This window comes from Pleurodeles waltl, chromosome 6 (genome assembly GCF_031143425.1).
Source record: "Pleurodeles waltl isolate 20211129_DDA chromosome 6, aPleWal1.hap1.20221129, whole genome shotgun sequence".
Lineage (NCBI taxonomy): Eukaryota > Metazoa > Chordata > Amphibia > Caudata > Salamandridae > Pleurodeles > Pleurodeles waltl.
The window spans coordinates 241,022,704-241,048,169 of NC_090445.1; the positions used below are offsets into that span (position 1 = coordinate 241,022,704).

Below are 25,466 nucleotides of genomic sequence, written 5' to 3' on the forward strand. Positions count from 1 at the left end.
CTTAGTGGCGATAACATTTGCTAGGAGGGTGAGCGAGATGCTAGCTCTTTCATCCAAGCCACTGTATCTCACTATGTTCCCAGACAAGGTAATTGTCAGAACACATGCCTCTTTCCTCCATAAGGTGATGACCCCATTCTTTGGGGGTCAGAATTTCACCCTGCCCATCTTCTTTGCTCCACCGCATCCCTCTAAGGAAGAGGAGCGACTCCACCTGCTGGACCCAAAAAAAGCATTGTCGTTCTACCATGACCACACAAAAGAGTTCTGGGTGGATGAAAAAACTCTTTGTGTTGTACGTGGGAGCAAAGAAGGGTCGGACAGTGCAGAAACAAACCATTTCGCTCTCTGCATCAAGATCTGCTATGCATTGGCCAGGAAGCAGCCTCTTAGAGGGCGCGTTTGACCGGGGGCTCTGCGGATATGTGTAGAATGGTTAGGGTTTATCCCTTTTCTTGCCCTAGTTTTGCGCAGACTAACTGTTAGTTCTATCCATGACTCTGCGCTTCTGGCATGGAAGTTAGTGGGTAAAATAACTGTTGTACACGTGCCAGGGTGGTGCCTTTATAGGTGACCGTGACATCACAGACGGCTCCAAAGAGCTGAACGACGTGCGCAGATCCAAAAGACTCCCCCTGACGGCGTGCGCAGCGTACTGCTCAGCAGAAGATTCAGGATTCCAAGCTGATGCCAGGAAATTCAAAGGTAAGTAATCTGCAGCTAGGTAGTCTCTACCGGATAATGCGTTACCGAAGGTAAGTAACTTGTTCTTATGGTCTCAAAACATACACATTGCCTTAGTAGTACTTGGCAGTCAAGTGGGCAACTTGGTATGCATATGTTCTTCTTGTGAAAGAGTAAAATTCTGTCACTCACAGTGAAGTTACCCAGTGGTAGAAGTGAGCTGGCCCATTGACCCATGGTTCAGTAGGTGAAAGAACATTGTGAATGTCATTGTGAATGCCATAACAGACGCATTGATAAAGGTTTACTTATGGCCTCTAAAAGTAAAAGTAAAAAAAAAAATATTAAAAAAAACGAAAAGCCAAACACTAAGAGAAGATTGTGTTACTCTGCTTTACGTTTTGTAATGCCAGATTAATGTCTAAAATATCCCAATATTCTATATCTAAAATGAAAAGATTTTACAAGTTTTATGGTAAATTGTTTAATTTCCTGAGAAAATGCACAGCCTAACAGCAATACCTTATTTATTTCAGGGGGGAAGGTCAAATGCTGCAGATGGCAAAGACTTGTACATTTTTCTTTTCGAGCACTTAGGTAAGTAAATTAAAACATTACCTCATATTTATGCTTCTGTCTCGGTGTATTATTACAGCCCAAGGAATGATCTGCTAATTAAAAAAACACTACTTTTGCATGGTGGAGATGTGAGATCCCCATCAGGAGTCTAAGAGTCGAGCATTCATGATGCTTAATTTCTGGGAATAACTTTGCATGCCAACATGTAGCCTTATCGTAACGCATACAAATTAAGAACTATTAGACCAACTAAGAGAAGTGTTAGAAATATAGATTTATTGATGTTTGGGTTACTCTTTCACCTAGCCACGTTTTTGCTAATTTTTGTGACAGTTTGTTTCCTATCTATCTTGACATCACTACCATTGCCCTTTAGTTTGTGAAACAAGTTCTGCAAGTAGTTGTAAAACAATTTTATGTATTGAAATAATTTTAAATCGCTGTATCTTGGTACATTAGATTACAATAGCACATGCCATCGATTTTTGAGAACGCATCTGTTTTTTTTACCCTGACAACCTTGTATGTTTGTTGCACATAAATTCTCTCATTGGAGAGTTTTAATATTTTTAAGCTACCTTCTACCCAGTCCAGCCATGCAGTGTATGTCATTTCTTAAGTAACCATTTGATATTTGTAGTAGAGTAATACTTCTCTTGGAACAGAGAAATTTAACAGTTGCCTCCCTCTAGAAATGGAAATAGCACACCATCTCGTTACAAACCAATTTAAAATTATTCAAATCTATTCTATTTGTACTTAATGTTGCAATTTTAGCGAGGCGATTGCATAAGTACTGAAAGTTGACAAGCCACAGATGAGGCACATTGGCAATGACGCCTGAAAGCAATTTATCCAGCCCAACTAAATCAGAACTGAAGTATTCGTCTTACCAGATCACACTGTTTCAAACAGTTGAGAGGAGTTTGGGATGTCATGTTAAAAATGTTTTAACGTTCTCAAACCCTTCGATTTGGTGAATCTTTGAGAGTTACGACTGCTGTAACACTTATTGAAATGTACTAAATCCAGTTAACAATTCAACAAAACGTTTCTGATTCCTTACATGGTTTTAGGAAACCATAAAGAATCTGTATTTGGAAGGAATGTATTTGGAGCGTCCCTTCAAAAAACCCATTCCTTGTTGTATGTATTAACATTGTGACAAAATCCAATCACAAAACATTAATATTTTACCACCAGCTTAAAGGGTGGTAACCTGTTCACAAGTGGGATAGAGTCTCCAGAAGACCACTGCCTAAATTTGTATTTTTTTTTTTTTCAGCCACAACCCATTTTTGTTTAAGGAAAATGGGCTGCATCTTACAAAGAAAAAAGAATTAAAAAAAAAAAAGTTTGTTTTATTTAAAAGCAGTCACAGGCACAGATATGGTTGTCTGCTGACCCTAGCAGGCCACCGTCCTTATGGTTTTGGCTAGTCTTACTAGGTCGCAATTTGCTACCTACATTAGTAATGTTGATGAGTTGGGTTGGATTAGCTACCATGATTCCGTATTTTCCATATTTTGGGAATCGACCTACTAGTACGTAGGCCAAAGTATGTCAAAGTTGTTGTGCAACTTGTGACCACTTTTACTAAATTGATTTTAGCCCAGAGTCTTCACCATCTGCAATTTTGAGAAGAAAACCCACTAGCCTTATCTGCAGTTTGTAACTAGATAAAGGAAGGCCCATCCAATATGTCCCTGTGATTGCCATACCTACCCCATTTTGCCCAGAAATGAACTGGATTTCTGGGCTATATAGGGTGGATATGGCAATCATGAACATGCAATTGGAAACAGGGCCAAACTTACTTCAACAACAAATAATTCCACTCTCAGGAGGGAAGATAATCGGGTGGGTTAATCCTTGCCTCTGTGTTAATAGAACTAAAACTTTCAGTTACTTTAGCGAGGGAATTTCTTTTCAGTGGCAGGACCAGAGGCAAGGATTTTGCTGGTTTAAAGCTTATTCACAACGAGGAGAGCAAAGCTGGGGACTGGTTTAAAATAAAGTCTTTTAAAGGTTGAATCAGAGGACTAGTCCGCAGCATTGACCATATCTTCCAGCCCAGCCCGAGGGAGAACGTTTTGGAGGCCACCTGAGCTGGGTTGCCAGGAAACATAGCTAATGTTTGATCTTGGTCATCTTCCTTGAAGGGAGGCGGAGTGTGTCCCTCACTGAGTCTATCACAAAGCCCAGGAACACCAGCGACTGAGCTGGGATGAGGCCCTACGTTTGCTGATTGATTATAAAACCTAGGGACTCCAGAAGGGAGATTGCCATTTGCAGATGGCGCAAGAGACTTTGAGGGGATTGATACAAAAAGATGATGTCATCCAGATAGATAATAAGGAGGACTCACCATGCCCTGAGGAACTCCACTACCGTACGCATCACCTTGGTGAAACATAATGACAGACCGAAAGGTAGGGAGATTAATTAGAAGCTTTCTCCATTGGAACTGGAGGAAGGGGCGGTGGGGAGGGAAGACTGAGACCGGGAGGTAGGTTTCCTTGGAGGTCTAGACATGTCATCGAATCTTTGGGCAAGAGAAGAATTCGGAGCAGATGTATGCCCTCCATCTTGAAATGCAGATGCATCAACCATTTGTTGCATTGCTTTAAAGTAATCACCGGTCTTTGACCACCGTCCCTCTTTTCTACGATGAAGAGGATGCTCAAAAAACCCATGGGTTGGGGAAAAGTATATACCATAGCCCCTTTGTGGATAAGGTTGGCGACCTCCTTCGCCACCAGAGAAGAGTGAGCCGGGGAGAAAACCAGAGGAACATGGGCTCATTACTGAGAGAGGGAGACGAAAACTTTACTTGGAACCCTTGCACCATTTGGAGGACCCAGGCATCTGAAGTGAGAGATTGCCAGTTGTGGAAGAAATACTGCAGTCTGTGACCCAGACCCTGACCTGGGTAAGTCTGAATGCACACCTGAATAGAATCCCTGGGTGGGGCTGCCCCGTTGTCCTCCTCATGCCCCTTGATGTCTGGGGTAACCCAGCTGGAATAAAAGATTCCAAATTTGGAGGCGTCTTGGTAGTGATCTTTTTTGTGATCCTTCTTTTGATCCTTTCCTCTGGTGGAGGCTAGATTGTTAGTGCAGCTGTCCGAATGCCCCCTACCTCGGCCATCTCTGGCAAAAACCTGAGGCGTGAAAATGTGTTTTAGGGATGCCTGTGTCTTATCAAGGGAGTTAAAGGTCTGGACAAAATGTACCCAGTTACCTGATGAAGGGTTCTCCGAACATCCCCCCTGGGCCACTGGGCCCACCTCCAAGGTGGCCAGACACACCAATTTAGGGTTGATTTTGATGAGGAGCGAACAACGCCATGCAGACAAACTGGCCCAATTTGCATTCCCCAGGAGAATGATGGCTCATTGAGCCCAACCCGAGAGGACTCCTATAGAGATGAGGTTCCCTGATGCTTTGGCTTCCTCCGCCATATCCAAGATCCTGGTAAGTGGGCTTGTCACGTCAAGAACTTGTCCCGGCAAGACCACCAGTACCGGTTGATCCCCTTCTTGGGGTCTCTCATGCACTTCCCCAGGAAAGTGTCCATATTTTTGTCAATGTCAGGTGTGAGGGCCACTTTGTCCTTAAGAGATGGGCAAGGAGAGTTGCGAACTTCCTTGTCTAGCGGCTTACAAAGCTGCCTGTGACATAGGTTGTGACCTTGTCTGCGGAAACCCATTAGGAGGAACAGGGGATGCAGAAGGCTTTCCATATTTAACATATCTGGAGTATCCTGGTTAATGCTGTTCACCAGCCCCTCTTGAGAATGATGGGGTGAGGGGTGCCAGGCTGTTGGCGGGCCAAAAAGGTGCGTTTCAGCTTATGAAACACGTCCAAATTGATGCCGAATGCAGGGTCCTTTTTGTGTTTCAGCAGCGGTGAGGGCTGGTTGGGCCCCCCCCAGAGGGGAGAAAGATTCAGTTCAACTTCCCTCACAGGGATGGGTTTTAAGCAGCGTTCTATGTACTGCAAAAGTGTCTTCTCCAGTGGGGCTACTGCCAGGGCCACTGCTTTGGAGACCGAGATATCCATAACCTCAAAGATTGGTCAGTGAGAAGGTAGGATTCTTCTATATCACTCATATTGAACAAGCAATGGGGAGTAACCACCAGGGAATTTCAGGTGTTAGGTGGAAACCACAGTGTCCGAGGGACGACCCAGCTTATAAAAGGGACTATGGAGTTGAGGGTTCCTAGACTAGTAATGAGACCCAAGGGGCCAGTGACAGGGCGTAGGCCCTGCAGGACACCACACGCCTATTAACAACAATACATCATGCAAATGGACTCGCCTGGACCGGTGTCCGTCTCTGTTTTAACAGTGCATGCCAAGCACAGGCTAATACAGACTCCCTAGGTGTTGTAAAGGCTTCAGGCACAGGGCACCAATAGTACACTGAATCCCGGCTGTGCTGACAGGAAAATTCCAATGAGTGCAACGGTCTGGATCAGTGAGGTGCAAGAATGCGGCAGCCTTTAGTGGTCGTAGACCGACACAGCAATGGCCCTAGGTGCTGTAGCGGGTCAAGGAAACCTTGACAGCGGCCGCAGAGGAGCATTCCCTCGGCCGTGCACAGAGCAAAGGAAATATTGATCATATACCCACAAGCTAAAGCACTCAAAAAGAAAACACTGTCAACAATAGAATAATTAAGGAGGCCAAGTGGCTGGAGGCCCTTAACTCGACTGGCAAGCAGCGAAGAAAGAGAAGACAACAACAGAGGCATAAGGCTATAGAGGGTCTGGTCACCGCCTGATTGGTCGTTTTCTGGTTTTAACTGTGACTTTTTCCCCCTGGTGTTATGGGAAACGAAGACCGTTATACTTAATGTTGACCTCTGTTAAAAAACGAAGAAAGATAAGCGTAACCCTTGCCTGCCGTCCATTCATAGAATCTTAATTTCTTCTTTCATTTGTTATGTTTAAGAATCCGCTCCACTGTAATACCCACCTACTACAGATGCTTCTCGCTTTTAGCTTGAATATCATATTTTTTTGCTGTTAGTGAAAACTGATGCTTCTTTTAATTTTGATTGTGTCTCTTGTCAGTTGTGTCCTTTATTGTTTATTGTTTTATTTATGCACTAAAGACAAGAAATGTGAATGGTAATCAATAAATTAAGCATTGGCAAAACCAGTAAGTCTTGCCCATACAAGAGCTATTCACTTTGCCAATGTGTTTTATCTATGTTGTTCACCAGAGTGACTGCTGTTCATCATGGCTAAAGATAGTGGCATAGAGGAGAGTGGCATAGAATGATGTAGAGTGTAATAGCGTAGAGTGGAGTGCTATAGACTTTGGTGTATTGCAGTGGCATAGTGTGGGGTAGTTTAGAGTGGCATAGAGTGGACTGGTGTAGAATGCCTTGGCGCAGACTGTTGCAGAGTAGAGTGCAGTGACATTGAATTCAGCTCCATTGAATTCAGCGGCATACAATGCAGCGTTGTAAAATGCAGTGGCATAGATTAGCGAGATGCATAGTAGAATGCAGTGGCGTACAGTGGCTTAGAGTAGTGCGGAGTGGTGTAGAGTTGAGTGATGTAGAGGCCAGTGGCACAGAGTAGAGTTGAGTGGCATAGAGTGGGGTAGCGTGGTGGTGCAGAGTAGAATATAGTGCCATAGAGTGCAGTGACCTAGAGTGGAATAGTGCAGAGTAGAGTGCAGTGCCGGAGATTGCAGTGCTGCAGAGTATTGTCAGCGCAGTGGTGTAGGGTAGTAGAGTGGCATAGAGTATAGTGATGCAAAGTAGAGTGCAGTAACAGAATGCAGCTGTGTGGAGTGCATTGGGATAGAGTGCAGTGGTTAAGAGGTCAGTGGCGCTGAGTGCAGTGGCATAGAGTGGAGTGATGCAGAGTGGAATAGAGTGGCGTAGAGCCGATAAGTTCAGAGTAGAGTGAAGTGGCAAAGAGTGGGGTGGTGCAGGGTAAAGTGCATTTGTGTAGATTGGCATTGAGTGTAATGGTGTAAAGTAGTGTAGAGTGCAATGGTGACGAGTAGACTGAAGTGACGTACAGTGGATTGGCGTAGATTTGAGTGTTACAGAGTAAAATACATTGGTGTAGAGAGTATTGCCATAGAGTGCAGTGGTGTAGAGTGCAGTGTTGCAGAGTGATGAGGAGCAGTGGTTCCCAACCTGTGGTCTGCGGACCCGGTGACATATTTCCAGAGGGTCCGCAGGCCTGGGCTGGCAGGAAGGCACTACTTCAGCTGGAGTCTCTCGCTGTGTGTTTTTATGTTTATTACTTCCATTTGTGCAGCAGTTTGAAAAGCACAGCAGAGTTCCTTGTACATTAAGCAGCTTTTGGGGAAAAATAAAAACGTCAGGATAACTCTGAGGATTAATGTACCTGCTGGAGAGAGATGGGAGATTGGTGTTGTGTTAATTTTGACTCATCTAAAGTAACGCAGATGGTTAATATGCATGCTGCAAAGAACAGTATTTTATGTGCATAGCACAGTAGGTTACTGCTTTTGTCACAGAGATTCTTTTGTTGTTGTGCAGTTCATAAGTTAGAATCATAATCTAGCACAGTGAGCTATGAACTGACTTCAAAGAGCTGCATGCAAACTGCATTACACAAATTAGAAAGTTGTTTTTCTTCCCAGTCTTTCATTATCCATGTGTTGCTAAAAAAAGAGTTGCTTGCATAGAAATACATTCTTATTATTAAAGTCAACGCTCACCACTGTGATATGTTCTGAATCCTGAGGTTTGTATTTACCAGACCAAGCACTCTTAGAAAATGCCTACCAGTATGGATGGCAAGTGAATACTACATCTTGTAGTGCCCGTAAAGTGCCCCAACACTCTACACTGGTATGAGAGGTGCTATAAAACAAATGAATTACATGTGACAAAGGCTATGGAAAGATGAGTGGCCCTTATGGTTTCATTTCATTTCCCCATCCCATATTTATGTGAAAAATCTATTTTAGCGTATGTACCCAAACAATGAAACAGAAATCTCTTGGGAAATGTAGCATCTGACCTGAGGATTAAGCTTTCCTAAATAAAACCAAAAGTTAGTCACCGAGATGCAGCCCCAACCTTCCCATTAAAAGTTTTGATTTTTACATATTTTTTCAATATAAAAGAATTCTATCTTTAGTAATTCAAGTATTTGTTTGATGTGTACTTGTCGAGGTATTTTTTGTGAATTGCTGTTTTAATATTTTAAATCTAAATCTTACAAGTTGCTTGAGGGTACCTGGCTTTCATTAGTGGTTCAGTGGGGTTCCTCAAGAGTCAAAAGGTTGGGAACCACTGATTTAGATGTATCATGAGCACTTCAAAGTAAATACGCCTCTTGTACAGAATACAAAAAGTCATATATTGTGAAAAATGTTGCTCAAAATGCACCACTGTAATTATCAATTTCCCATGTAGAAATGTAAAGTGTAAAATACATCAAAAGCGGCAAGTCACACTGCTGTTACACCCAGACTGATTACACAAAACATGTAAATTTTGTCTTTATTATTCCATTTGGGTTGCAACGTGTTAGTATGTTTAGTCCAAAATATCTTTTTTTGAAGACTCTTTTTGTTCATATCTATGTCTGCCAAAGATTCATCGATCTCCAATACTTTAAATTGCAATTGAGTAACATTATGTTTATTTTCAATGGAGTGTTCTGCCACAGTGGACTTATTGTTGCAATTTCTGATGTTACTCTTGTGCTCTGAAATTCGACCTTTAATCTTGCCTTCAGTTTTGCCCACGTACAGAAGTCCACATGGACATTTGAGTATGCAAATTACATTTTTACTATTGCAGGTTGCATTGTGTTTCAAGGGTAATTTGTGTCCTTTATGCAGGTGAAAAACATTATTACCTGCTAAATGTTTTCACGGGTGGTCACATGGATGCGTTGGGTTTAAAACTGATAGCGGGCACAGTGGTGAGATATTGTCATTCCTTATAGGCAGTTGGGAGGATTTGCCCAGTCGGCGAGAATACGTTAAGTTGATGCTTTTGCTGGCTATGTCGAGTCAGTCAGGAGCCCCGTTAAATGGCTACATTCTATTTGCTGTCGGAGATGCATGGCAGAAACTCATTCATATTAAAAGAAAAAAAAATCACAAAAAGCACTGTATGCCAATTATTTTGTGGGAATAATCAACTGCAGGCATCCTTCCTACCAAAGGCATGTCAGCGTCCCTCCAACATGACTAAACACCTTTAGCTCTGGATTGTGCACCAGATGTAGAAACTTGTTCAGAAGACATTGGAACACGAGATCTGGTGGGTTTCTGCACCTATCTTGCCTGTAGAGGTGAGATACCTGAGCTCTCACTAGAGTTGGACTTTGTCCTCCAGCATACCCCCCAGGAAAAGGAGGGGCCACGCGGATAAGCGCCTGAGACTTCCCGCGAGCCGGATGCAATTCTGGCAGGTTGCCCACCTACCTTGTCTGTGGGGGAGTCATCCCAGAGCCCTTGTCGTGTAGGCTCTCATTATTCTAATGAGACTACTGGATTTTGAGTGGCAGAATCGCCTGCGGTGTGGGAGTCTGAGTCTGACCCACTAAAGGTAACACCTGATGCTCCAGTCCAGGTTTTGCTCCAGCTAACTAGCAGTGCCTCATCCCCACCTATGGGAGGGATAATTGGGTAGCCAAGCGCATGACATAATTGATTTCTCAGGGAGATCGTGGTCACTCAGGTCTCTTCCATTTCTCTCAATTATATTAGTCTCACATACACAATGACAAACAGAGGCAGTATAGGTTTCTACACTGCTTTAATAAAGCAACTGCATTTTAGATAGCAAAGCCTGGACTGGAATAACCAGGATGATACATATATATATATTTTTATATATATATAAAAATGTCAATGACAAGTTAAGGGAACACATGAGCATATATAAAAGGGCAATTTAAAACGTTAACGTGGTATAAAAAGGACCGAATTTCAAGAGTCAGAGTTATTTTTAGTATTTCCAATCGATTCTGGGGCAGTGGAGGACAGGAAATCTTCCTCTTCGTCAGGCTTTAAAGTTGGAAAGGCATCGCCGAGAAGGACCAAGGAGCAGTCGTGTTCCATAGCCTGAGCCTCAGCCAAGGCAGCAGCATTCCAAGTTGTGCCCTATAAAGAGTTAAGAGCTGCATCCTCCAGGAAAGGCAACTCATAAGTAGCTTCCCGTAGCAAGCGAGAACATCAGCAGATCAGCGTCCAATGAAAGCAAGCGCTGCGCAGAAAGACAAACTTCCAGTGCATGTTTGAAAAAGCATCAGCGGCACCGGAACACGGGCTGCACACAATACAAAACTGGTCGGAATGTCAGGGACTAGTCGCCCTCCAATTGCCCCAGAAATGTTGCTCCAAAATAGTGCATCATGCGTTCATAACACAGCTGCGCTGATGGGAGCCCTTTCATTCCTCCTTGTTGCGGCAGAACAGCCATTTTGCATAAGAAATAACAGCAGCAAAATGCCAACTATTCTCGCCAAAGTTATTGGAAATCCCCTGAAAATGCTGGTGAATATTGAGTGGATGGCTGATGGTATTAAACCGAATATAGAGGAGAGGGTGTGAACGAAACCAGAACCAACAGCCTTAAAGAAATTTGCGATTCCAGTAGTACTGGCCGCATTAAATATTCGTCCCACAAGTTCACCAAAGTGTCTCGAAGAGTTAGTACGTAAAAAGGGACTGTGCTGACGACCTTGCTACTTAAAGTGCATAGGTCTCGCGTGCAGATGTGACAGCCACATGTTTTTGAAACAATAAAGCCTTGAGTCTGCTCAACTTGTCAAAATTCACATTAGAAGTAGCAATATGTGGCCAAATGTCTGCTTCTTATTTTATTTCAGTGGGAGGAAAAAGTAAGTTCCTTCAGCATGTAACAATCTTAGAGACCAAAACAACATAAACTATTCCGGCTCACATCCCTCAACAGTTTTCACCATTGAGGAGAACATAGTTGCTGTTTGAAAGCACCTGGAATGTAGGTCTAATCAAGGGGACTGGAACTCCCGCCAGATAACAAGCCAAGATTGCTGCAGACGCGTTACTCGCCCCATGCAAGGACAGCTGTTTACAAACCATCGAATGGCTGACAGAAGACTTGCATTCACTACTGCTGAGAAAGTCTTCTTTCATGTCACTGAGACATTTGTACGAGAAGTGTAGCTCCCATACCTCTTGGATGTAACTATCTCCCAGCCTTTCTTATCCGCCTACCGGAATGTGTTTTAAACAGGAGGTGAATTGAAGTGTGGAAATAGGCAGAATAATGACCCTGTGTATGAGCCACTTAGCAGATGGTATTTCAGCCACAGTAAAAGGCAACTTTTTAAACTTTTCGATGTTTAGCTTGACATAAGTCGCTTAATTGACTCTGCCCATAGTTTAATGAAGACATCTGTTTGTATAATGTCTATTGCAGACAAAACTATGTTATTTAAGGTGTATATCCTGTTGGACAGGGTGTTAATCCTGTTATCCACACAGCTAATGCCTTCTGTAAATTTTCCTGGTCTATTTGCCTTAAACGGGCAGCAGCTTCTTGTTGTGAAAGCTTTCAGATTTCATTTTAAACTTCATATAAGAAGCGTTTTCTACCTTGTTTTCTGGGGCCTATCAGGAAGTCCTGCAAGTCTGTGTTATTAGACTGGAGACTGAGGTGTTCTCTAACCGCATCTAGTGAGGAAGTCTTTAACCATTGCTCGCATAATTTCCCTACACTGTATGTTGTTGCTATACCCGCATGATCGGACGATATATAGCAAGGGTCTGGCCTACTTGTTCTAAACCCCGAGGAATTTATAAAACGTTGATGACACCCATTGGTATCTATTGGCAACAATAACCATCTGCCAGGACGAGACAGTGAAACATTAAGCATACCATTCTGGACCCATTCATCGAGCTGATCTTCAGTTGCATTTATATATGTTTGCTATTTATAAAATTTTGCAGGTGTAGGAATACTGGGCATGTTCAATTCCTTAATCTTTGCCAAGCTTAAACAACTTGTTTGTTGTACAGTTTCATTTAAAAATATCATTTGAATAGGTATCAGGCATGTTCTAAATAAAGCTTCCTTCCCCCGTATTTGCCAATGTCTACTTCCCTATATACTTCAAGTCAGTCGACTCCAGCAAATACTCATAGCCCTTTATAGTCAACCGGGAAACAAAGGAATCTGAATAAATACATTTGGTATTTGTTAATAAAACGAGTACAATATTTGTTAATGGCAACTTAAAATAATATGGCTCAGCGTTTTTTAACATTGTGTCCAGAAAAATATGTAAACTTTTCCGAATAAGTTTTGGAACTCCCTTGTGGTGGAGTCGGGCAATGTTCCCATTGTGTATAATTAAAAAAAGTCTTTGGGGTACTCGCTCTATTGATGAAATGGTGCCCATCGCTCTATTGATGAATGGTGCCCATAGTTAGAGCAAAACATATCACCATAATTCTCTTTAGATTGATAAACATCTTTGTTTTCAAATACGGTATAATAATGTAATTCATTCATCATAGAATTAACTGTTTTCACATCCCAATCATCAGAAACAACTCCGGTCATTATTATATCGTTCATTGAAAGTTTGAACACATATGGTATTTGAATGACCTCTGTAGGGCTGTATACATCAAATGTCATTTTATCCCATACAATCCCACCAGGAATTGGTATGGCGGAAATGTTCACAAAAGACAGGTCTCTGTGGACCTCATCCACCAGTTCAGCTGCCGGTTTTTCCGTAAGAAAATGACCATGTATTAACAAAAAGAATGTTATAACAAACCCAATCCAAAGTAGGAAAGCCATTACAGTCAAGGAAAGCCACAGATAGTTCCATGGAAGAATGAAATAAGTTGTTTTAAGCCATATTATCAGCTTAGATGTTTTTGACAGTTGAGGTGTCGAAGAGGCGAATGAGTCCGAAACGTTATCGTTGATGTCGGCAAAGTATCCAAAAGCAGTTAGTGCAAAAACTGGAGCCGTGTTAGTAGGTAGTGTTGGTGTTTCCCGCGGTGGCCCAGAATAAATGGCACAAACCATCTGTGTTGAAGTTTTGTCAAATCGATCAGTTATTTCTGCATTCTTTGATGTCAGTGGAACTAATGCAAGATTGTTTTCCACTCTCTGCAAGCTCGGAGAGGTGTCAGTGTTGCTGCTTACAACTTGTAGAGGAACTTCTTGAACAATAGTAAGAGGGATTCGGGAACTATTGGTTGTTCCTTTTGGTCGGCTGTGCAGGATCGGCCACATTGGTGTAGCTTGACATTGTCGATGGAGACAAAATGATTTTCTTCGGCCACTGCCAACGGAGGTAGAATGACAGTTCTGGTACTGTGTATTCCCAAAACTGGGACTGGTGCACAATAAGAAGGGCCAAATTCCTTTTTCACAGCAACCCTTTCACGTACCAGATCCCAGAGTGTAGGAATCCAGCCAGTAGGCGTTAAAGGTACATCCTTAATTCCTGTGGAGGCAGCACTGGCAGACGAGTTGTCATCACGGAACTGTTGTTATTTCTGTAAAGCAGTGACACGATCACTTATGTCAAAATGTGTTTCTGCTGCCTCCACCCCAGGACCATCAAGATCTGGAACATACATTCAAGTTCCGAACAGGCACTCATATGAAGTACGACCCCTCCAGGGACCTTTTAGGCAGATTAAGTGCTCTCTGGACTCCATATAGGTGGTTAAGCCAGCTACAACCCATACCTAAGACTCTGGCTGTTAAGGATTGCTTTAAATCACGGTTTAATCGCTCCATGACACTATTTCCCTTGGGATGAAATGGAGATGAGCACTGGAGTTGGACCTCCAACGAAGCCATGGCGTCCCTGAATGCCCTTCAGGCAAAAGCAGGGCCCTGATCCGAATGAAAAGCCGCTATTGCATATGTACCGATAAAGACTCACAAATCTTTAATAACAGTCCGAGCGTCAGCCGAGCGTTGTGGCCACACCCATAGAAATCTGGAGCAGGAGTCAACAGCGACTAAGATGTATTTGTATGCACTGTCCGGTGTTAGGGGACCGCAATGGTCAAAGTACACACATTGTAATTGTTTGTTGGAGATTAGGAGGGGTGTCTGCGGTGAGCGTTTAGCAGTGGAAACCTAATTTGTTAGCAGATGTCACAACAAAGAGCATACTGCTTGGCCTCTTTGTACAGGCCTGGCCACCAATAATAGGCTTGTAACAATGATATCGTAGCCGCCACACCAGCATGGGCAGTTGCCACCCCCTCATGTTCTGCTTTAATCATCTCTGGTCTTACATCTTTGTTGGGAATTTCTCGAACACCTACGCCTGCTATCTTAACCTCTGCGTTTAGGCAGCATCCCATTCGGTAGGAATATTTAGCAGGAAATGCTTTTGGGTAGGTCGTGCCATCAGCCGTAGCTTTCACGGCAGCCCATATGTCTTAGTCAGGTTTCGCACTTAAGCGGGTTACTGCAGCAACAGTGGCCGTGGCTACTGCTGACTTTGCGGCTTCATCAGCCACGTGTAGTCCATCGCGCTGGTGTCCAAGTGTATGTACAACATGGACATTTGTTAGTGTTTCCTTCAGATCCGTTACTTTCCCCCACAGAAGTCTGTGTTTACCTTTAGGATCTCTGAACCCATTCTGGTGCCAGTAATGCAGATATTCACTGAAGGACTGGACACAATAGTACGAATTGCAAACAGTCAGGGTTAGGTGTGCAGGATCCGTATGTTCCAGTGCCATCACCAGAGCCTTTAGCTCTGGTAGGTGTGCTGTGCAATCCCCTACGGTTTGCGTGTATGTATGTTGGGGACAAAATTTGTTGCCCTACATGTAACCACTTACGACTGCGCAAGCAGCAAAGTATTGATGCTTTGTGCAAATTGCAGGTTGTGCAGAGCCTTCAGTGTACATGACTCTTTGATACTGATCAATAGGCAGTGTGTTTGCAGGACCTGGGTATTCTAGTTCATATTGCAAAAATTCTTTCGTTTGTAATTTGGGGTCAAAAATGTAGTTTACATCAGTGGCTGTCAAAGACGTGGCCCATTGTATCCAACGTGGATGTAATGCTTCAGCATTTGGAACGCTGGCTTTTGTGACAGCCTCTAGGGCTTTATGGGAGAAACAACAATAATGTGTTCGCCCTGGGCTAGGGGTCTTTCTTTAATGACAGCCATCTGAACAGCAGTGAGAATTTTCTCAGTGGGAGCAAAGCGTTGTTCTGCTGCTGAGTATAAATGTGATTTGTATGCAATCAGGATGGTCTCACCCTCATTAAAGGTTACATAGGTGAAACCAATGGCACCAGCAATTCTCTGATGACCAAATGTGTTTTGTTGTCCCTTGTGTTTAATGTTGTGCTGCAAGCATGTCTGTCTGCAGGTCTCTGCGAATGCGTGTGTGTTCGACTGTCCAAAATGTACTTGAAAATTCAGGACGAAATCATATAAAGGTTTAATGCGAGTTGCATAATCAGGAATGTAAGTTCTGCTAAAATTTAGGAAATCCAATAAAGATTGGAGTTTTTTAATCGTATTTGGAGGTTGTAATTGTGCACATTTTTCTAAGAATTGTGGCGCTAGGCTCTTCCCTTCACTCGATAGCTCATATCCCAGAAACAGGACGCTGAGGAAGGCTATTTTTGTTTTTTTAAAGTTGAACTTGTAGCCAAATTCAGCAAATCCCACAACAATGTGGGCTACCTGTCTTAAATGTTGCAGCAGTTCATCGTCTGTAAGGTAGATATTGTCTATATAGGACAACGCTTCAGGGTCAATGTCGTGCAAAATTGCCGTCACACGAGCTGCAAACAGTCCTGGGCTATTCTTGTATCTCTGGGGTAAACAGAATCTTTTTCTGGGAGCCTAGTGTGCTGAAACTTGTTAAGTCTCTATTCTCAGGCGCTATATTGTGGCAGAAAAAACTATTGGAAATGTCCAGTGTTGTTTTGTATTTTTTGTGCGCTATGTTGTTCATTAGTGCTGTGCTATGTGAGTTTTGCATAGCATATGTGAGTGTATGACTGTTTAAATGTCTGTAGCCCGACTATTCTGTAGGAATGGTCGGGTTTAGCTACTGGGAATAAAGGATTATTCATTGGGGAGACACAGGGTTCAATTACGCCCTGGTACTCCAGTTGTGTGAGAATTTCTGTCATGGGTGGTTTTGCATCATGTTTTATTGGGTACTGAGGTTGAGATTGGGGTTGATTTTTAATAGGACTTACATGGTAGGGGGAATCTTTGTCCCATCCTACGTGGTTGCGAAATAACACGGGTGCCTGCGCCAATGCCCAATCGATGGCGTAGGATTCAGAAAGTTCCTCGGAACAAGTGGCGAGAAAGAAAGTTTAATAACATCTTCTCCTTATGGGTAGGTACGGACAACTTCAGGTGGCCAATTTTGTTCGACCAACAAAACATTATTATATATATATATATATAATCTCACATGATCCCAAAAGATTGTGTCTGTTGTGCGTTCAATAGCTCCTAACTGTAGTGTTACCTTATACACCCTATCAGGCGAGGAGACACGCATGTCTGCAGTTTCTACTTGTAGAAATTCATCAGTTGCTTTCACCTCCAGATGCTCTTGAAGACTCCGGCAAACTATTGTGACCTCTGCTGCGCTGTCTAGCAGCACTAGTGGCCACTTCTTGTATTTCGAGGACCCTCTTCTTGAGTGGCATGTCGAACGGCAACTGCTGCAACCTTTTTCTTTTTAAATTGGGGTTTTTGTTGGGGAGGTGTCTCTTCCTTTTTAACAAAAACCTCTGATGAGCATTGTGATTCCTGTCGGTTTCACGTACTCTGTTGTTTGCTCTGACCACCCACCTCTCTCACTACGTTTTTCCGGTGAGTCCTGAAAGGAATGAGATTGGCGTGTATCAGTATATTAATATCTATCAGGCGTTTTTATATGATCTCTATTTCGGCGATTATATCTATTCTGCGGGGTCTCCATACGCGGAGATTCTACCCTTTCTTTTTTAGGAGTTTGTTGTTTCTTTCCCCAGTGTTTCTTATTACCCTCAGGAGCTTGCTTAGAAAAATCTTTATTAGATTTGCCCTGAAATTGTGGTTTAGTTGGTCTGTCCCCTAGACTCTCCCAACCAGTACTGGAATAGGTCTCTGCGATAATCTTTGGCAGCTCGTGTTCTTGATCCTGTTGAGGAACATCCCGGAGCCGCATGCGCACTGCTAGTGCATCCGCTTCCTCTTTAAGGTTACTTAAAATAATTGAGGAAATTGTGGCAAAGCTGCCCATTACTTGCACCCCAAAGTCTAGGGCCGGGGCAGCCCGTATTCATCTTGAATTTGTTTCAACACTTCCGCTAGTTGGCAAGTGTCGGTGTACCGTGTGCGGTAGTATAGAGCGCAGCAAATACCGTGCCTCAAGTATTACAGTTGTCTACTGTGGGGACCATCCCAAATGGCAAGCACATTGTTAGAATTCTATGTTTATCCTGAGGTCCTTTATGGGTAAATACTGCTTCCAGTGAATTTATTTTTTGAGCTAGCCAAAACGGAATTTCTTCTCGTTTGGCGGGTACCTTATCCATAATCGAATGTACAGTTGCAGGGTTAATACCTGGCATCACTGCATGTGGTTGCGCTGGAGCAGCTCGTGCTGGGTTTGTATTCAATGTTTACATTACAAATGTTACTAATGTCTATATAATGCCGTCAGCTCAGTATATAAGCAACAAACTTCAGCTACTGCTAAATTTGCTACTGCAGGGTGAGGTGTATAAGTGGCCAGTAAAGGCCTGGTATGACCATCATTACTTAGAGGACCTAATCTAACTGGTAAAATCGTGTGGGGTAGGGTGCCATCAAGCCAATTATTATGTTCTTGATAAGATAAAGGTATTTCTAAATATGCATATGCTCTGTATTGTCCAGGTACATTTGCAAGGGTATAGTGATGAAATGTTTTCTATAAGCTGCATGTGCGTCCACCATAAATGTGACTGGACCCCCCCCCCGGGCCGTTAGTTCCATTTGCCAATAAATGTGTAGTCAGGGGTTGACTCATATTGACTGCAATTGCTATCTGCTGCAGATTCGCCGTATTCGATGGTAGTTTTGTTCAGAGATAAGTACACCAAATGGGGATTTTCCTTTTAGAGTTTAAGCTTAAACAACCTCCAGCATCTGATAGGTGTTGCCTATTTAGCTGAGGAGGAAATGCTCAATACCACGTAAGTCTCCGTATATAGTACTGAGGTGTCTTTGTATATAGTGAGACAGAGATACTCGCAAGGGCCCGGATTAGAGCCTGACCAAATGTTGGGGACCATGTCGCGTAGGCGCTCATTGTTCTAATGAGACTACTGGATTTTGAGTGGCAGAATCGCCTGCGGTGTGGGAGACCGAGTCTGAACCACTACAGGTGACACCTGTCGCTCAAATCCGGCTTTTGCTCCGGCTAACTAGCAGCGCCTCATCTCTACCCAGTGGCGGGATGATTGGGCAGCCGAGCGCATGACATAATTGATTTCTCAGGGAGATCGTGGTCACTCAGGTCTCATCCGTTTCTCTCAATGATATTAGTCTCACATACACAATGACAAACAGGCGCAGTATAGGTTTCAACAATGCTTTAATAAAGCGACTGCATTTTAGATAGCAAATCATGGACTGCAATAACCATAATGATACAGCATGACAAGATTAAAATTGTGACAAGGAGAGTAAAGCACAGAAATAATGCACCTCTAGAGTCAATAAACTAATTCCTACCTAGGCTATAATAGAGCACAGGGTGTTAAGCTCTAATTCTGCCCTTCAGGGTCCCCTGGGAAGACATCATCCCCCATACCTGAGCAAAGGCCTGATGTCTGCATAAGCAGCTGTAGCGAAGCATTCAACGATTTGCATACAGTCGTGGTTCTCTGGCTGGAATCTCCCTCTAACCTGTAAGGGTCATGGAAGTGTTTTTATAATAAAACTGCTGATGTTCTGAGAAAATGTCCCTATGTAAGGATGTGTGTTTTCTATGAATGTCAGAGACAAAACTCTACACCACGTTCACCGGCAACCTATCTTACTGCACCCTTGGAAGAAGCACAGAGTGAGCAAGAATGTCTTGTTTGAGAACAGAGTGCTGGCCTATGCGAAAACAGTTAGTTAGACAGAAGATAAAACAAGTCCGTAAAAGTGGCTATTGTAATAATAAAGCAAAGCCGAATAAAATATATCTAGGTTAAAGTGCACAGTGGCAGGCCAAGTATGTTAAAATAACGTGCATGGAGCTACAACTAAAATGGCTACACAACACTCTCGCTGGGGTGGGACTTTGTCACACCAGCATACACTACAATAGAAGGAGGGGCCATGATGTGCAGATAAGCACCTGAGACGTCCAGGGGGCAGGACCCAAGATCAGGTGGGTTGCTGCACCTACCTTGCCTGTAGAGGAGACATACCTGACCGTCGCTGGGGGTGGGACTTCTTCCCCCAGCATACCCTGCAGTAAAGTAGGGCCCACAATGTGCAGATAAGAGCCTGAGACTTCCCATGAGAGGGGCACGAGTGGAACGCACACGGGTGAAGACTCAGCCAAGACAGGGCCCGTCTTTGCCTGTCATCGACTGGATTAGCCTGTTCCGGGCTCTTCCCCTTTTTTTCCCCTGGACCCATGCAACTTGGCACATGTTTGATGAGGTTACTTTTGTTTTAGTAACTTTGGTGCTGCGTATTTATTTTCCCTGCCAGGGAGAAGGGGAGCGTCAGCTCCCTTTCCTCCCTAATATCTAAGTGGCCTAGGACAGCGGTTCCCAACCTGTAGTTGGGGGTCCATGACATATTCTCTGGGGGATCTTTAGGCCTAGGATGGCAGGAAGGCACTTTTTTAGCTTGGGCCTCTTGCTGTGTGTTTTTATGTTTATTACTTCATTTGGGCAGCAGTTTGAAAAGCACAGCAAAGTTCCATGTACACCCAGCAGCTTTTGGGGAAAAATAAGTGTCCGAATAACTCTGATGATTAATGTACCTGCTGGCGAGAGGTGGGAGGTTGGCCTAGTGGCAGTTTTGACTCTTCTAAGGTATAACAGATGGTTAATATGCATGCTGCAAAGAACAGTATTTTATGTGCACAGCATAGTACATTACTGCTTTTGTCACAGAGATTCCTTTGTTGCTTTGCTGTCCTGTCTGAATTTACAATCACAATCTAGCACAGTGAGCTATGAACTGACTTAAAAGAACTCCTTGCAAACTGTAATGCACTAATTCGAAAGTTATGTTTTTCTTCCCAGTCGTTCATTATCCTTGTGCTGCAAAAGAAAAAAAGGTTTGCTTGCGTATAAATACATTCTTATTATTAAAGTAAACGCTCACCACTGTTATGTTCTCAATCCTGAGTTTGTGCTTCTTCAGACCAAGCACTCTTAGAAAATAGGGATGACAAGTTAATTTTATATCTTGTAGTCCCCTGCAAAGTAGTCCAACACCGTATACTAGTATGAGAGGTGCTATAAAACAAATGACTTACATGTGACAAAGGCTATGGAGAGATGAGAGGCCCTTATGGTTTTACTTCCTTTCCCCACCACATTTTGTGAAAAATCCTTCTCAGCTTATGTACCTAAACAATGAAAACGGAAATCTCTTGGGAAATGTAGAATCTGAGCAGATGATTCAGCTTTCCTAAATAAAATCTGACATTGAAAAGTTAGTCACCGAGATGCACTCCAACCTTCCCATTAAAATTGTTCGATTTTTGCATATTCTTTCAATATAAAATACTTATATCTTTAGTCATTTGAGTATTTGTGTGGTGTGTACTTTTTTGTGTATTTTTTGTGAATTACTGTTTTAATATTTGAAATTTAAATTGTACAAATTGCTTTGGGTCCCCGGCTTTCAGTAGCGATTCAGCTAGTAATTAGCAACTGACATATAGGAAAAGCATTCTAGTCCAGGAAGAGAACCCAAAATAACGGTATTTGCCCAAGTAGAAAACACTAAAGTTGCAAAGGTAGGGAATTCAGTTCCAGGTTTCAGGAAAGGAAGAAGGGATTGTGAATACCCCTGAAGAAAATAAAAGAAAAACTAAAGAATTAGAGCGCCATCCTTTGAGTACAGATCCCCATTCAGAGGTTTTGGTAAAGGAAGATATATACGCAACGTGCTATGATGCATTGTTGGAGTTGCAACAATAATTACATCCCTCTGAAGCCTCACAAATTTGAAGCAAGAAGCAGTAAAGAAATGTGCCTCAGATCTCATGAAACAAAATTAAACAAATCTCTGAAATTAAGAAAATAGACAACGACTAAATTGCAAAATGTTCGCTACCAATTATAACAGCCATCAGAAGAAGACCCAAGAAGAGGAAAATAATTAGAACAACACAGACAAGCTCAGATAAATCATTGGAGTGCTCCAAACATTTTATGGGAAGCAGTGAACCCCAGAAATGTATTTTTTTACTCCACAAGGCCTTCCTTGCTGGTGTCCGTGTGACTGTTGGATTCTTTGTGGATGGCTATAGGTGAGCTGACTGGGAAGGAAGCAGACCTGCACTTGCTTGCTCGCCTGCCAGAGACAGACTGCAGGTGGCCTGGTTCGTCCAATCTCCAGTAGGACTCCAACAAGAAAGAGGAAGGGGCCAATTCCTTGACAGATCGGCGATTAAATGTGAGAGGGGTTACTCATTCTTCTTAATCTGCTCCACCCAATCAGAATTAATTGTTCAATTTTTTATTATAGTTTAAAGAAACTCAACCTCTCACCTACATAAAACGGCAGGTGAGGTAAAACAGGGAAGACTGGGGTGTAAGGCAAGGGAAGTGGGGAGAAATGTGCTATGGGGCAGTACATTAGTTGGAGATCCCATCCTCCGAGTTGGAGGGTACTATTGAGTTCTCAGATTCTCTGAGTTGAGACTTAATATTGGTCTGGACTCCTACAGTCAGGTGCCGCGGTTTTATTCAGTGTGGTCCTCTCCTTCTTTCAGCATGAGTACACAGAAATAGAGGGGGCGGGTGAGTTCCCGGAAGACTCTGGCCAGGAATTGGAAACAGGGTCCCCACATGTTGTCAAAGCAGGGCAGTGCATGTTCTAAGGAGGCCATGAGTTTCGCTATTGCAACGATGTCCCACAGTTTGCGTTGACAGTCTGAGTGGACTGGTGTGATATCAGTGCCCTCACTTGGTTATTATTACCTCTCTAGCCACACATTGGCCAATGGTTATTGTATTTGCCTGATCAGAGTAAAGTGGATAGGTCAACTGGATTGGGAGTCTCCACGTCAGCTGGAGAAGCAGAGCATGTCTGTTGCAAAGGTTTCATCTGTGCCCTTTGACACCTCCTCCCAGTATCTTTAGCTTGGGGAAACTCCAGAGCAGGTGCCTGAGAGTGTCCACTTGACCACACCTCGCCAACAGGCCTCACTTTCATTGGGTTTCCATTTTGCCAAACTAGCTGGAGTATTGTACCATTAGTGAGTAATCTTAAGCCATGATTCTTTCCCACCAGCACTGAGGGAGGAGTTACGTGTTCTATGGCGGAAATTAAAACCGTTCCTTAGGTGTGAAAGTAAGTCCCAGCTTGGTCTCCCATCGTCTCTGGGCTGGAGATTTGGTGGAGTCAGTGGGGAAGAGGTGTTCCAATTGAGCCTGGTTTGTCCACGGACAGATTAGGCTAAGGGTGTGTTAGAAATGGTGCTTCTGGTTGGCTAGGGTATGCACCTAAGCCAAGCAGAACCGACCACTCTAGTCAGGAAAGTATGTTACACCAAAGAAAATGTTTGCTCATCTCCTGGTAGCTTGCCGCAGAACAGTCAGGCTTATCCTCAGAGGCAATGTGTAAAGGGTTTGCACAACACACTCACACCAGTGACACAATAAAAACACCACAAAAGAGAATGTAAAAAATATGTTTCTTTATTATATATAAGACCAAACACCACAAATCATAAATACTGTGCCTGATCTGCCATTACTGTGGTAAGACTCACTACTCTGATAATGCGAGGTATCACATGATTGGCACCATAAGAACAGGAGATACTTGGGTTATAAACTGCATCAGTCTAAGAATACAAAGATATGTATATTATCACATTAGGGGGTATGATGTGCGAAAACTATGCCTGGTATGCAACCACTGTGATAAGTGTCAGTACACTAGTAAGGCAAGTTAACCTCATAAGAGACATCCGGTTATAGGGATAAGGCTCACAAATCACCACACCAATACAAACAAATGTAGCTTGGGTTAGAGAAAACACTGCTGGCCATGTGTAATTATAGGGCACCCCTACTAGGGTGAATATGATAATTTTGCTTTGCTTGAGTACTCGAGCAGCCTCACACCAGTCACTGGGCCCTTTCCAGAGGTGTCCCCTACCATACTCATGAAATAACCAGTAATGCCCCTGCGGTCCATGGGTCTCAACATAGTACCTTGCAAGGGACTGTGCTGGTGGTTCTGACTTGGTTGCAGTAACCTCTGCGGACCTCCTGCTAACCAGGGAACTCACGCAGTGGTTTCTGTCTCTGTCGGGCTCCTCCCGCTGAAATCGTGAACAGCGTTGCTCGCAGCCACGCTACGTAGGTCTCCACTCCCTAGAGGGCAGGCTGAGGCGGTGCTTGTGGCATCGGAGTCTCCCTGTTGCACCGGCAAGAAGCCGTGAACCTTACAGGGTGGGGGCTTCCTCCCCCCAGCCTGAGGCACCACTCCTAGGAAGGTCAGACTCGCTGAACAAGGCGCTGATCCCCACAGAAAGTAGCGCTGGCCACGAGCCACAGGCAGGATTGGATTCCAACAAAACTGCAGTGTTAGTCATCAAGGCGAATGCTGCGCACACCACAAGGAATTATGCTGAAGTGGGAATTCTTCAGTAGCCCAGAAATTCCATGCACAGGGTGGCTAGGCAGCAAGCCCTTGGAAGACATTGGTAAAATAAGTGCTCCCTATGAGCAGGTCGCAGAAGCCAGGAGCAAAACCAGCGCTCCTCATGAGCTGATCTCAGCGGAAAGCACTTGGAGGTATCCAGGCAGCCTTGGCCCGGCAAACCTGCACGACAAAACCGGCAGTCCTAATGGCAATCCTTTCTGGCTGTCTCACTGTACCTCTGGCAGAACAAAGTCCGGAGAGCAGCTGGCAGCAGGGCTAACAGAAAAGCGGTCCAGTGAGTCTTTTATGCCACCCAGCAAGCAGCAAGGGAACAAAAGAGCAGTCCAGATGTGTCCTTTGTGCAGCGCAGCAGTCCTTCTCACAGAGGTTAAGTCCAGGTTCCAAAGTGGGGTCAGAGCCCCTGTACTTAAACTTAAAAATATATTTGATGTAAGGAGGAACTTCATAGAAACCCTTAGAAGTGTAACACAACCCCCCTTTTCATTCAGCCCTGGCTCAAGACATTAGTAAGGGGCATGTGTGACTGTAGATACACATTCTCTGCATTCTCCTGCCATCTAGTGTTAGGTTCTGAGTGTTAGAAGTTGTTTTTCTTCAAAGAAGCTGTTTTTCGAGTCATGGGATCGAGTGACTCCTTCTCTGTGATTCTGCACATGGGCATTGAATACTTTGTTAGATTTTCTTTCCAACGTTGGGTTCGGACATGTAATCTTTAACTCTGTCTTTGACATGCTCAGGTCCAAGACTTTCTCCCCATGTTTTGTATATTAGATGGTATTGTACTTTTGATTGTGGTTTCTATTCGCACATGGATCTTTCCACCTCGCCGGTTCCAGTTTTCGACCGCAGGCCCTTTGGGGTGGGCCTGGTCGGCCTGGTCGGCCTTCAGGCCTACATACTTATGGTACCAAGAAGAGTGTAATCTTGATGGAACGGCCACTGTTTCGTTTTGATTCTTTCCTCGATGCCACTCAAAGTACCCTTACACCGATCACCGTCGGATGTGCAACCTGTGCCTCTCACGGATCATCAAGAGGCAACTTGTGAGGCATATCAATCGTTTCGATCCATGAAGACTCTTCGACACTGGCGAGCTTGCAGGTTGGAAATGGCACTTAGATATCCAGAAGGCACCTGGTTATTTCTGGAGAAGAACATGCAGAGGAAGAGCCACAAGAAGCCGTATCCACCCAAGGTTCAGATTCCAACATCCAGTCCAACATAGAGAGGCAAGAACTGACGTCTGCACAAACAATGAGTAAGTACTGTGGCCCCACCTCCACCCATAAACACTTCAAGAAAAGTCTCTACTGGGGTCACAGGCCCACCACTG

At 43.7% G+C, this 25,466-nt stretch overlaps 1 protein-coding gene across 8 annotated transcripts in view; it reads left to right on the forward strand.

Annotated features, from left to right (window-relative positions):
- Positions 1-25,466, forward strand: part of TANC2 (tetratricopeptide repeat, ankyrin repeat and coiled-coil containing 2) — a 1,999,198-nt gene that overhangs the window by 145,346 nt on the left and 1,828,386 nt on the right. For all 8 annotated transcript variants that reach the window (XM_069238000.1, XM_069237998.1, XM_069238005.1 and 5 more), the window contains exon 2: positions 1,221-1,281. The gene's annotated coding sequence lies outside the window, so the exon portion shown is untranslated. The remainder of the gene's footprint in view (positions 1-1,220; positions 1,282-25,466) is intronic.